Source organism: Neodiprion pinetum, chromosome 3, assembly GCF_021155775.2.
Source record: "Neodiprion pinetum isolate iyNeoPine1 chromosome 3, iyNeoPine1.2, whole genome shotgun sequence".
NCBI classification, from domain to species: Eukaryota; Metazoa; Arthropoda; class Insecta; order Hymenoptera; family Diprionidae; genus Neodiprion; species Neodiprion pinetum.
This window is the reverse complement of record NC_060234.1, coordinates 19,577,701-19,593,009: the sequence shown is the minus strand read 5'-3', so window position 1 is coordinate 19,593,009 and position 15,309 is coordinate 19,577,701. Positions and strand designations below refer to the sequence as shown.

The 15,309-nt window shown below is 35.6% G+C and overlaps 1 protein-coding gene and 1 long non-coding RNA gene across 4 annotated transcripts in view; one reads left to right on the top strand and one right to left on the bottom strand.

The window, feature by feature from the left end:
- The window catches only part of LOC124214734 (uncharacterized), a 53,361-nt gene extending 47,558 nt beyond the window's left edge, over positions 1-5,803 (bottom strand). The window contains exon 1 of the long non-coding RNA XR_006882196.1: positions 5,739-5,803. This is a non-coding gene — a long non-coding RNA (uncharacterized lncRNA). The remainder of the gene's footprint in view (positions 1-5,738) is intronic.
- LOC124214724 (GRAM domain-containing protein 2A) overlaps positions 1-15,309 on the top strand; it is a 114,137-nt gene that overhangs the window by 58,206 nt on the left and 40,622 nt on the right. The gene's annotated exons all lie outside the window — the stretch shown is intronic.

The following is a 15,309-nucleotide window of genomic DNA, read 5'->3' as shown; positions in this document are numbered from 1 at the left end:
ATACTCGGACAACACTATTTCAACACTATTACCACGATATTCCGAAACACTTCGCATGATTTTGATGAAGTTTGGTACACACTTGATTCTGTTCACATTAAAAACTCCAAGCGTTCCTGATTCTTCACATGTTCGGTGAGATGTTTCGAATTTTAATCACACCGTGTTTTCGATATTTTTCTTTTGTCGAGCAATAAACGTTGAAGTCTGACTTGAAATCTTCTTAGAATTGATCCGTATTTAAAGGTTATTTCTCGAGAGGGACGATCCCGTACAAAAATTCGTCGATTCTACTACGCATGTTTCACATAAAACAATCAACTTTGATAGCGTAGTTCCCATTAACTGTGCCTGATGGTAATTACAAATCACTGTTTCCAGCTCTTAATTATTTGCAAAGCACTGCTGGTGATTGTCAGATAAATCTGGGTTAATTACTTATCTTCAATTATATGCTATCAAATGAGAAACTGCGCTAGTTTCTTGCACAATATATGTTGTTCTCCTTTCGTAAGTAGACATTTTATTTATCGACGGAAGTATGGCGGTCGCAATTGTTGACCCAACTGTATGACATTTTGATTTCCTTGAAGACGTTGATTATACGTTAGTGGTGTTCAGAAATACGTAAATATTTTTCTGCTAGACGTTTTATCAGAGGCTTGCAAAGGGAATTTCATGGTGTGCGTGACTTATGTAAAGAACTGATAAGTAGCAGATGAGATAGATGGAGACCTGTGACGCTTGAGGATGTATGTCGAGGTATTGGTGTATCTCACGTTTGAATTATTATAGATACACACGTGGAACAAGTAATCCGTGGGCAATGGCGTTGAGAAAATTGGACGTGTACCTATCGATGTATAATCGTGTTCTTATTTAATATAATGCTGAAAATTATAGCTATAGATTGTAGAAATGTGCGTAGTCTGTGCCAAGGAAACATAATGTGGAAGGAAATGAACATTCTCAAACAATACTAGCGCTGAAGAGAAAAAATAAATTTTTTTTTAACATGATCTGCGAAATGCGTAATTCAACAATTGTTACCATAGGCAATAAGTTGAGGAAAAAATATGTCCATGTACGTATTGGTACGATTATGTCCGGAGAATAATGGATTCTAATTTGAAATCCAAAAGAATTACTCTATACGTAATCGAATCTCAGTATTATTTCATTTTTGTCGTTATGATTGAATTTTTAAAAACATAATTTGAAAAACATGTGTTCCAATCTATGAAAGCATAAAGAAAGGTTCCAGTTTCGGTAAAGTCCTTTCAGTAGAATGACATTATTTGTTTTATTTAACTGCAGAGCACTTCACGTCAATAATTTTACATAAACTGCGTTCATTTTGCAAACCTGATCAATCCTCTCTTCGAGTGCGTACAGAATTGAAAAATAGTATAGTAACGTGAAGGAGTTAAGTAAGCGAATTAAGAGACCAAATACATACAGAGTGAATTGCTAACGACTGAATGGTTTAATGCGCATGCGCTAAAATTCGAGAGCAAAAGCAGTTGTTTTTTCAGGGCGACCAACATTCATAAATTCAGATGACCGACAGCTGTCAAAATTTTTGTGGTTACTTATTTCGCGGTGCTAATAATAATAACTGCTCTTGCGCTCGAATTTTAACGCATGCTCATTAAGCCCTTCGGTCATTAGCACTCCGCATATAGGTATGTAATATAATGCAGAACATGTAAAAACGAGGCAAAGGCAATAGGTTGTTAAAACCACTGTCTTAATTGGTCGAAATTTGGTTTTCAGACAGCAGAGATTTGTTTTATTGTAAAGAAAATTCGGTTTGTTCAATGAATCATTATGGATGTATTGTAAATACCATGCATTTGACGGCACTTTCCGTATCAATAGTTTGCAACTACAGTGTGTCATCCCGACTAACATGGTATAATTAACTCTGGTTGTTGATGACGAATGAATATTTTTCATACTGATCGGCCTCAGTTATCCCAGTAAATACACGGTACATTTATCATGCCGCTCAATAATTTGTAGTCGCGTAATGAATTTTGCTAAAGATTGGGTGGCTTGAAGAATGATCTATAAATATTCATCAGTTGCGTTTCGATTAATGCAGAATATCTGTTATCAGCTTAATTGGGCACCATGAATTACGTCTCGTGAATAATTACCTTCAAATTACTACACAGATCTTACTACAAAAATGATAACCTACTGAATAATAATCCGTCGCTAGAAAAGAGCACTAATTGCAATTCTATAGATTGTAATTGGGAAAACCTTAGTTATAAAATTAAAGTACAAATTAAATCGTCTATTTGTAATTACATTTTTTTTTTTTTTTGAAATCCCAGTTACAATTTGAATAAGCAATTTTCTAATCACCGGTAATATTTGCAGTTTGTAATGAGATTTGAAACCAATAATTATTACAAATTACAATGAAAAAGAATGTAGTTAATTCAAAAAATGCCTGATACCCATACATTCAAACTTTATTTCAATAAAATTTATCGCCATATATATTACAAAGGCATTGAAAATTATATACTTACCTGCAGCTTAAACTATATCTCATCGTGGTTATAATAAAAAATGTTTTTCGAATATAAATCATCACCCATCCTTGTTCTTCGTATATTTGATCACGGCCATCCCAAGTAAACATGCGTAGTTTTACGTAACAACTTCAAAAAAGGCAGAAAGTCAGCAGACGCTAAAAATCAATTATACAGATCGTATGGCGGAAACTCCTTCGAGATAAAAAAGATACATATATTTTTAGAATATAACGCTAATGTTCATTAATGGGTTTCCAGTAGCTCACTACTTTTTTTTAATTAAACCGAAAGAAGCTTTCTTTCTATAGAAATTTTATGTGTCTACGATCAACGTATCGTTTGTATCTTCGGTCAGTGACGTCGCTAGTCGTTGGCGCATAAAATTTGCCTAGAAAGAAAACTCGTTCCAGTTTCGATTCCAGAAAAACAGTAAACCACTGGGAACCTGTTAATGAACATTACTTTACGTTGAACGAACCTTCATAATTTCTACAGTTATTTCAAAATTAAGCGCATTTAATTTTATTTAACTTATTGAATTGAATATGTTTTTTTCATGTCAAATTGATTTTACTTTACAGTCATGACGGTTGGTTGCCCTGGCAAACGGATTGTAGCGCATGCGCATTAGCGCAGTGTGCCGAAACGCCGTGGAATTGAAATTTTATACCGGGCTTTTTGAATCCTAATTACGTCACTGTAACGTTTACTCGAGCACTTATTACGTATACGATGTTTAAGTGTGCTCGTATATATGTACACTGATAAACATGATAACGATAGAATACACCGAACCATCCACCAGACTGCGTGTATTTAACGCGACAGGATGTAAATGATAAACGTCCACTTCTGTACGTTACGCGATACCCGTGTGTGCTTGTTCACGATTGCGATTTAGCAGTAAAAAAAAAAAAATAAATAAAAAATTAATTGGTCACCTCTGTTATTACGTACTATCACGTAAACGTCATGTTTTTCGGTATGATCCCTTTCATGGTTCTAGGCAAAAAAAACAAAAACTTTACCGGCGATTGTAACCTGCATGAATCCCCTAACTAATTCAGCCACTGCAACTAAACATCGCTTGATAAAACAATGATGTTTCACGCGCAAACAAAGAATAATAGTAATAATAATAATCACTGCCAACACCGGCCTCAGGTGTGTCCTCAGAAGAAGAAGGGAGGGGATGGATCAGTAACCATCATTATGCATTTGTACAAGGGACGAGAAAAATAGCAGAAAACCTTGCCCTGGTTTAGCTGGACCGGGTGGGGTACAGAAATGCGAAAGACCAAAAGTTCGACAGGACGAAATCCCGAAAGTCAAATCACCGATGGTTAAAAACGTAGAGAGACCATAAATACGAAAAGTTCTCTTGTAGAAGAATAAAAATTGAGAATTTTTTTTTTTAAGAACGGGCAAGATTACGAAGGGCAAAATATTGTATTGCGAAAATACCGAACAGTCAGAAAGTCGACTTTTCAAGCGGCCGACTTCCGCCTTTTACAAAAATTTACGAATCCGTGTTTATCAATAACGACTGACCAAAGACTCGGAAGGTCAAAATCCTGAAACCCAGGAGACAGAATGGACAAAATACGGAAGGGTTGCAAGACGTTAGAAACACATTTATTCTTTCCAATGTCACCAGTTGCAGCTAATAGATGGCGTTACGCTGGTGCGGTTGCATAAGGAATGCAGAACACGATTTAATGTAATAATGTTTTGAATAAATTGAACGTACGGGAAAAAAGATGTACCGTTTTGATGTTATTAAAAATATGTCGCCTATTCCTTTGCGTTCCTTTTTTTCCATGCCGATGCAGACGATTGTCAAATACAACGAGATAATCTTGATAAAACTAGCTTATAGTTGACGAATTTCACGAATTCCAAATTCTCAGGAGATTCGTCATTTCAGATTTTCGGGATTTCGCTTCTTTTGCATTTTGTGGATCGATATTTTGCTCCTCCTGAACTTTGATTCCGGACAAGTATTTTTTTTTAGTTTTTTAGCTGTTCGTAGTATTAGCCACTGTCAATTTTTTATTTCCGAACTTTCATTTTTCTATATCTTTGCATTCTGTGATCTGTTCATTCGGAATGCCGACACTGTTCTGAATATACTTTTTCGAATAAAAGAGCGTTCGGTTAAATGAACTTTCGCAAATACAGTTATTCTACTGGGTGGTTCGTCGAAAATACCAATTTCAGTACACTGATCATTCGTTACTTTAAGAGTCTGAACGGGGTGATCCGTCTTACAATTTTTGCGAGTTTCCGCTCAGGTCCTCCTCGACAACCCAGGGATTCGAACTCACAATAAGGGTCACCTGTACGATCGGTAATGTCTCGGTAAAATTTCTGATAACATTAACTGATAATAAGCCTCTATGACCAAATATTCGTTTCATCACCTGCGATAGCAGATTTAGTTGCTCTCGCGCCGAACCTTTTTTCATCAAAGTACACACGCTCCTTAATTTATAATGATATAATCGTCAATTGTGAGTGGGTTTGATTGTACAGTCACCAAATTTTATACATATATATATATATATATATATATATATATATATATATATAATAAGGAAAAAAGAAGGAACACAGGTATTATTAACGCATTGTTGTAGACACCTACAATAGTACATACTCATACGAATTACACGTGCGTGTAACATCGAATAGAATGCGTCACCTCATTGAATTGAAACTTGAGTCTTTGGGACAAACAGATTTTTTACGTCGTTACTTGTCAGTTATAGACTTTGGAATAGAAATACTCTTGTAAGCTGCTTAGCGCATCTTATCGTACTCAATGTGTTCATATACTTATGAAAGGGTGCAATTCCACCTTCTATATAATGTATAACATTGTCCTTCGAGCTGTGTTGAATTCTAACTATATTCGCGTAGTCTTTCTTATTTAAAAGGTGGGCAGAATCCAATATTCCAAGTATACGTACGAGTATCACGTATGTATAACACGATACTGTACCTGACCGCCTATCTAGGGTATTATAATCCTACGTGTATTACTTTGGACTGGTGTAACTGCGTCCTTGGGTTTTTATGCAAATTACATTGAGGCAGCTGACAGTGTATCTAGGTGTATAGCTGTCGTCAATTGACCTACCTTCTGTAATACCTTCGATATCGATTTTCGTTGCTTGAACTTACCTATTTCTGTATCCTGTTTTACTAGGACTTCCTACGCCCCCAAAGTTCGCGATCAACCGTTTTCCGTACCTTCTTTTTTCGAATTTCACATCGGTAATTCAGGCTCCCTTTGACCTTGGTGATAAATAATAAGGCTGGCTATTACAACCGCCAATTCTCTTTGGCACTGTTCCGATAACCGTTCGTACTGAAACCGGATAATCATAGATCTGTAATGTTTACTGTGCTACGAACCGTGCCAGTACAAATTATCAGCACTATACCGAACGCAGCCTCCTCGAAGCCATTTATGAGTGACGGAGACGAACGGGTCGAAAGAATTATATAAGAGAGATTTTTAGAAGTCTCTTTGGATTCCTATGCTACAGGTTCACCGAGCGTTGAATTGCGCGCATAAGCAACAGTTGTTTTGTTTCTCACAAGTCAACGATTCATGCTCCTCAGGGTTTCCATAAAGCTTTTGCGACTAGCACATACAGTTTTCAGACATGTGACGTTGAATACACATGAAGTTCCTCACACTACTGCTTCAATCGCCTTGGCAATGTAAGTTCGTTTCACAGTCAAAGTAGACCGTACGTAATCGTTTTTTGGATTATACCTTAGATTTTTTTAAAGATATTCACTTTAACGATACTTCTTTATTATCTGCATGCATAACATTGTTTATACGCTACACGTCGGCCATATTGACGAGCAATGCTCAACACCGACACTATTTACGGGCATTTACGGCACGTTATACCATTACCGATATTGATTCTCAAAATGGCTGACGATCCGATTTCTTTTCCGGCTTTTGACTTCACTCACGCGAGGAGATGATCCATCCATGTCACCTGATTTATACCGATACACATGTCATATCTACCGAGAAGAAACGGCGAAAGTTAGCAGACTGTTACTGAACACGCATGTCATCTTCTCACGCAGGCTTGCCAACCTAAGCTTCAGCCGCCAAACGCGACTTTTGGAGGTTATGTAGGCGATGCGAATTTGTTTATAAGTTAGACATATTTCAAGTAATTCAAGAAGTGATTCAAGAAGGCCTGGCAATCTAATCGATGACTGCTGGCTGCTGCGAGTAATTTATTATAAAAACGTAACCTCAACTCGCTGATCGATACGGAAAAGTTTGACAACTGACACCTCGTTTCAAGGAAAGTGGCTCCCTTGAACCTTCCAGAAGAATATATCGCCGCGGTACGATATTACCGACCAATAGAGTAATTCAATCATCTTGCGCATGCGCAGTCGGTCGTTCAGCCTGCTAATTTTCACCAGTTCCTTTCGGTAGATGTGAGCTGTATGTATACACCGACAGAATATATTACACAAATATACTTCTGCTTACCTGGGTTACAATCACACACGTAGGGAAACGTAGGGCACGACGGATCGCCTCCAAAAAAAAGATTTGAAAATTTTTTCGTAACACCTGCATGGGAAGTTTGACTTTGCGTACCGAAAAGTACGGGCGAAACGCCCGATTGCCCTACACTTCAAAGACCGTTAGGTAATGCTGAAAATTGTTGGCTAATGTTCATTACGATACGGTTTTCTGTTAGGTAATCCGCCTCGCTCTTCAGTGGGCGGGGTTGAACTTCCCATTACAGATATTACAAAATACAGAATACGATACGCGTGCGCGTGTGTGACCCTCGCACTCGTTTTCTGCACGACAACACTTGTGCAAGAATTAAATACTTTGCGCACTTGTATCGTAACATGCTGGTGTATTTATTTATTTTTTTTCCAATGACTGCACGCTTTAACTCCGCCTGCATCGAATGAATCATTAATTATCTATCAATGTGTATAAGCAAAAAAATTTATATTCCGGAGCAAATGGCCTTTGTCTAGAATATCATTGTTGAAAAACCTTTTAAAAAAATTGTTCTGGTAAATTATTCGAGGGTCCATCGTGCCCCGCGTTCTCTTATAAACGTGTTTTTTTTTCAGTACAATATATTTTTGGTTTTGATCATAGGTTTCGAATTTCTTTTCACAACGGTGGGAAATATTCATAGTCAGAAATGTTCCGTGGACACTTTTTACATAAGTTTAGAGATATTGGAAAACAGCTTCGTTGCCGTAACGACGCGACACACTCTGCAGTCACCCTTCTGTATGTGTTGAGTAACCGATGTATTATGTTTGTCTGCGTGGGGCCAGAAGTCAACTTATTTAAATTTATAAATGCTGGTATCGAACGAATTATTACCGGGGTCAAATGCAACTTCTCAATATAAAACTACGTAAAGCGTGCCCGCGTCGAATCAAATCGAATAAAACGACATCAGGTGCTTGTCCGGATTGGAATAGCATATCGGAGGATCTGTCACTTGCGATTTTTACTACTTTTGTAATAAAGTATGTAAAAGCAATCAGATTGAAGTGAGTTACATTCCAACACTGCTGATATATACGTTACCCCGATTTTTAAAGAGTTTGCACATTATTTTATGACTATTTAATTTTTTACAACACTTTACACTATAAGGTGGAAACCGGGGTAGAAACAAATTTACGTATTGGCGAAAGTATGTCATATTCCAGCTTCAAAATGTATTCTCTCAAATTACTCCAATTTGGACGTTCAACCAATTAATCTGGGTCTTATTTTAAATTGAGATTTTTTGTTGGAAGATACTATCTGAAAAACCCTTCAGAACTATCTCATCGTTGATGGTGATCCGGCTACCAACTCATCTTCATCATTGATTTTGCGTGAAAAGACCCACGAAAAAAATTGTCCAGCATGCAGTGCAATTCTTCAGAAGTATACGTTCAACAATCTTTATCACGCATGGATGCGCGTAGTCCAAAATTTTATCTGCTAGTCGCACTGAGAAAAATTTCATTTGTTACAGTAACTAGAGAAATTGATTAAAACAGGTATCGTTAAAAAAACTGTTTGAATATTGTTGGAATTACGGAAAACGAGGTACGCGTAACCATTTCGCGCTATAGTCGATCCTTTTTTGGTAATTGCAACGCAAAATCAGTTTATGAGGTTTACTCTACTTTTTTAGTCAAACAAGGCTTTAACATCAATTTATTGTTGCACAAGCATTAAATTTTCGCAACATTCACAAGAAAATATAGCAACAGTGATCGTAATGAGAAAGAATAGTAACGGATACTAGACTTTCCGGTAACAGCTGGATAACTAATTTTTATTTTGTACCTAGAACTATATTTTTCGATTGTGGTAAAAAATGAAAATATTTAAGGACTGCGTGGCACCCGGAACTAAAAATTTCTCTCAGTGCGCGTAGGAAGTGTATCATTAGTGTTAAAAGTCATGAACATCTTTTGGAATATCACAAAGTGTGTTGTTGGTTGGTATCAAGCGCAGGAGTCAGGACCCAGGTGTAAATAAATTTTAAATTGTACCAAGCCATTACTATGTACGTGAAGTCAGCATATCAATTGTCAGCAAATCAACAATAAAACGGAGTTCTCTTCGCATGCAGCCGAGTTCTATAGTTCCTGATACATTTTAGTAATAGTTCTGGCGAAATTTTCCGAAAATAGTAAATCGAAAAAATGATCTGCCAACATCCATAGCGATTATAATGTATTGCGCTCCGTAAAACCATGATATGATATCTTCAGGTATTTTTTTACGGGAGTTCTGAGTAGTTCCAGGAAAGTTCTGGCGCGCCCGAGGTTTTTCAGGAATAGTTCTGTAAAAATCAATTTCTTAAACAATCTTTACAACGCTTTTACAGCATCGCACTCCAAAAAGCCGTGATATGCCAGCTTAAAGTATTTTTTCTTACGGAGGTTCTCATGAGTTCCAGGAAAGTTCTGGCACGTCCGAAGCTTTTCAGAAATAGTTCTGTCGAAATCGATCTTTGAAACAATTTTTACAAAGGTCTTACAGCATCGCACTCCAAAAAACCGTGATATGCCAGCTCGAGAGAGCTTATGAGAACTCCCGTTAAAAAAATACTTCGAGCTGGCATATCACGACTTTTTGGAGTGCGATGCTGTAAAAGCGTTGTAAAGATTGTTTAAGAAATTGATTTTTACAGAACTATTCCTGAAAAGCCTCGGGCGCGCCAGAACTTTCCTGGAACTCCTCAGAACTCCCGTAAAAAAATACCTGAAGATATCATATCATGGTTTTACGGAGCGCAATACATTATAATCGCTACGGAAGTTGGCAGATCATTTTTTCGATTTACTTTTTTCGGGAAATTTCGCCAGAACTATTACTAAAATGTATCAGGAACTATAGAACTCGGTTGCATGCGAAGAGAATTCCGTTTTATTGTTAATTTGCTGACAATTGATATGCTGACTTCACGTCCGAATGATTATTTAAACTGGAACTGAGATTGAACTTGGAAGTTGGAGTTGAAGGCGATTATACGATCGTTGAAATAGAAGTGTACTTGATGAAAGGTGGATTAGAAGTTACATGCTTGATGGAGGATGGAATAGAATCGTCTTTGATTGACGACGGAATAAAAGTGTCTTGGGGCAAGGAGTACGAGTTTTTGAAAAGTACGAGAATTCAGAATACTGGAGAATAGAATTAGCAGAGTAGGGGCAATAGCGAGTGGCGTGAGACTGGATAGAAATATGAAGACAGGATGCAGACTATAACGTTACTGCGAGGAATGTGGAAGAGTTAACAGGTAGAGACATGAGGTGGTGGAAGAAGATGGGAAAGCCGGGCGTAAGAAAATAGTAAAACTTGGAACTGAAAAGTTAAAAAAATCAAATAATCTATAAAATTAAATATAAAAGTTTCAGAAAAATATAAATATTTAGAAAAAAAAGGTAAAGGTATCGTATCTCATCAGCAGTGGAATTTAGGTGGTAAGCATGTAGGTACTTTTTGATGCAGAATTTAAAGCCCTTTCATGTGCCGATGAAAAAAAATATACTGTTCTATTTGAAAACAGAGAGTTGACCTTCACCTGACCTTGGCGGTTCCATTTACGGAAAATTTAAAGCTCTTATCTTCTTTTCTCCTTCGAACCTTACAACTTTTGTCCGAAACATTTTTCACTCACACTTTTGGTTTTCGAGATAATTGACTGGATTGATTAAAATGAGACACCCTGTATGTTAGCATTTATGAACAGAAGTTAAAATTGCCGGCCAAAGAATCAGAATGGTGATAATTATTTTATCAAATAAGTATAGCATGTCACTCGAGCAATCGTGAAAAAAGTATAAATGTGGAAACAGCCAAGTAACAAGTTATTAGCATGTACGCAAGATTTGTTGTGAAAAAAAATTAACTATACGTGTGATTATATACGTTGGGTAATCGCTGCAAGAGACAAGAATCGTAAACTATAGAGCATGAATATTATGCACGATGGTCAGATTTTTCAAGCGTTCGTAGAATATCGAGCAAATTTGAAAGTCATAAATTTCATGCCGGATGGTTCGCATCAAGAAAGTTCCAAGATTTTTCTGATTCGATTATAGCGAAGAATCACAGTTAAGGTTGGATAGTTGAATATATGTATCAGCTCTATCGATAGCGAATCAGTAAAATATTCTAAAAAGACTTTGTGGACAAGTAGTTTTTTTTTTTTTTTTTTTTTGTCATCTGCTCTCTTCGGGTAATTGAATTTCATGTATCTGATAGCGAAAATATATGGTTAACCCCGTCAGATATCCAACGGTCAGGCCCACAAATGATAAAACTCCCACTTTGAAATTTCAATGAGCCTGTTACGGTTGAACTGACAAGAGTAAGCGGATGTCCAAATGCGCTTAGCATTTTAAGGTGGCATTGGAAAATCACACCATTTTATACGCCCGTACATTTTGAATTCCACTCATGACAGATTGAGAGTGAATAAATTGTTTGTACATGAGAGATTCTCCGTCAACTCGGCCACTTTTTTTTCGACCATCTCAGATCTGCCCCATAATTGGTTGTATCAAAGTACTACTAAAAGGTACTCTATGTGAATTTTTTCAGATTTTTTAATTCATTACTCGAGAAATTGCGGTTTTTTTCTCAAATGAATATATCTCGGAAATTTGAAGTAACTGATAAAAAATGACTCTGCATAAAAGTTGCAGTTTATTGTTAGCTTTCGAGAGGAATTTTCGAAAAAAATTTTACGTTCCGGTAACGCTGATTTTTTACCAAAAAAGGAAGAAATTATTTTTTTCATTCAAAAAGGACCGTTTTTTTCGGTCGAGGTTCCGGTATAAAAAAATTAATTTGTGTGGCTTCATTTTTTTTATCCTAAAACCTCGATCCGTGCCACTCTGGCGATTTTTTGGCGATATTGTCACACATATTGGAAGACTCTGTAATTTTTTTAGCAAAAAAAAAGGGTCCTTTCTGAATAAAAAAAATAATTTCTTCCTTTTTTGGTAAAAAATCAGCGTTACCGGAACGTAAAAATTTTTTGAAAAATTCCTTTCGAAAGCTAACAAAAAACTACAACTTTTATGTGGAGTCATTTTTTTTCAGTTACTTCAAGTTTCCGAGATATATTCGTTTGAAAAAAACGACAATTTCTCAAATAACGAATTAAAAAATCTGACAAAATTCACATAGAGCACCTTTTAGTAGTACTTTGATACAACCAATTATGGGGCAGATCTGAGATGGTCGAAAAAAAAGTGGCCGAGTTGACGGAGAATCCCTCATATGTATTTGCCAATGTTTACCAATTTCAAACAGTGAATCGGTTGATTTGTGGATGATGTAAGAAATTTTTACATAACCGGATCCACTAAATTCCAGAAATGTGTGGCTGTAAAATTAGGATTGTATTCTAGAGAAAGAATTCACTAAGGCCAAGTATTTGCCAATGAATATTATATCACATTATAAATTTTACGACAATTTTATGAGACAGAATAAAGAATGACGATAATAGTTTTGCATTCTTAAACTCACCTTGTTAAGCAATTCATTTATTCGTTCACGATTTGACATGTGAACATAAAATAAAGACGCTTATCGAGAAGACATAAACTAGAAAAGAAACCGAGACTGAAAATAGATAGCGAAAAGCAGCTCTGAAGTTAAATTTGTGAACTAAAATGAACAGGGTTCAGATACACGGACGGTTTTGTGTATAATTTTTTCATTCATTGATACTGCAATATTAGGATAATAATAATAATTATCTTCGATCATACGTATAATTCAAAGACTCTCTTTGAATAGTGAATTATTTATCAGCTTATTGATGAATAAGAATTCTCGACCTCGTATGTAATATATTATAGATTCTTGGTGATCGGTCAATTAAGAAAACGTAATTTTAGTGACGTTTCGACCCGGATATGGGCCCTCCTCAGAACGATTTACTTTAAAAAACTGTCAAAAATAACAAAAAAAGAATTTTATAGTATAAATCATGGTACTAGAAGTAATCGGACCTAAATATCGTAGATGTAATACTCTTAGAGCTATTAAATATTGTTGATAGTAAGACCTTATGATTAATTGAGATAAGGATGTTTTTTGGTGTTATTTACCTTTTGAATTAAGTAAGTGTAACAAGATGTAGTCGAATTCACAATTACAATTGGTGGAAACAGTGTTCTTTTGAGTGACGGTAGACAATGTCAATCTTCAAGTTATTTTATATGTGGGAGTTAAAAGTTGGTAGTCATTAATTAAAAAGATTAAAGAACTATGTTTCTTCACAGTCAGTATGTCATAGTATTAAAAGGTAATTAAAGAAGATCATTTTAGCAATGAAATTAATTCACAGGTGTCAATTGAGTGGAGGTAGGCTCTTTATAATTAGTTCTACATGTCTAACGAAAGATTGTTGGTTGAACCAATTGGATCAACAGGTGAATAACGACTGATGGGAGAAAACAATATAATCCAGAGTGAAGGTGAACCTATTATAAACAATTATACAAAAACAAAACAATAAATATTTTGTAAGAAAAGTTATGTAGAAAGGACTGTAAATGGAATAGACTAATTACTATAGAAGACTGTTATTAGAAATGTGCAACATTGTAGGTCATACCAATTCCGTTAATCTCAGACAAGACGTTGAACATTTAAGCAATATTTACAAACCTCTAATCTCTGCCCACACAACAAATATTGTTTAACCTTAACTATTTTTATTTTTTATTTATTAAAAAAAATTATCTCGTCTCCATTTACAGTCCTTTCTACATAACTTTTCTTACAAAATATTTATTGTTTTGTTTTTGTATAATTGTTTATAATAGGTTCACCTTCACTCTGGATTATATTGTTTTCTCCCATCAGTCGTTATTCACCTGTTGATCCAATTGGTTCAACCAACAATCTTTCGTTAGACATGTAGAACTAATTATGAAGAGCCTACCTCCACTCAATTGACACCTGTGAATTAATTTCATTGCTAAAATGATCTTCTTTAATTACCTTTTAATACTATGACATACTGACTGTGAAGAAACATAGTTCTTTAATCTTTTTAATTAATGACTACCAACTTTTAACTCCCACATATAAAATAACTTGAAGATTGACATTGTCTACCGTCACTCAAAAGAACACTGTTTCCACCAATTGTAATTGTGAATTCGACTACATCTTGTTACACTTACTTAATTCAAAAGGTAAATAACACCAAAAAACATCCTTATCTCAATTAATCATAAGGTCTTACTATCAACAATATTTAATAGCTCTAAGAGTATTACATCTACGATATTTAGGTCCGATTACTTCTAGTACCATGATTTATACTATAAAATTCTTTTTTTGTTATTTTTGACAGTTTTTTAAAATAAATCGTTCTGAGGAGGGCCCATATCCGGGTCGAAACGTCACTAAAATTACGTTTTCTTAATTGACCGATCACCAAGAATCTATAATATATTTATCAGCTTATATCTATGTCTATGATTTATATATATACATCTACATATATTTATAAAGTAAGATAACGTATCAAAGACTTCGTTTGTTTGAATGTTTCTGATTAAAAAACTAACGAACTGGAGGCGCCCTTGTTTTTCAAATATGGAGTTTTTATTGCAATACGAATTCAGTTTTATTGTTAGCGTGGCGTCCATGTATAATATGTGTATTAATTTATGATTAAATTACGTACTTGGCATCAAATCTGATTCAAATGTTTTTCGTACACGCAGAGAGCATTTTTGTGTATACCAATTTTCATGATTTTCTCCCATGAAAAATAAATTTTTGGTTTCACCGGGTTCCTGAAACATTTGTCCTCTCAATTTCATAGAATTGGTCATTTTCTTTCGCAAGAAAAATACAGAAATATATGTCCTCGTATTCCAGCAAATCCGTTTTTTACTGAGAATTTTAGCTTATGATAAAATAAGTCAAAATAACCATCGGTCGAAACGTCTGTTTTAAGGCCTTCGGGGAATCATTGATTGGTACATGTTCCATGAATCGACTGGTCACCATTCGCAACAGGCATGCTTCTTGGCCTTGACAAACAAATACACGAACAGCAAAAGCACATCCATCTGAGCTTTTCCGGTTCCACAAGCTTCGACTTAGCGAAATCTTGCGATTTCTTACTCCAATGCAGTTCCGTCGAATACGGAACCACCGCACCAGTAGAATATAGGT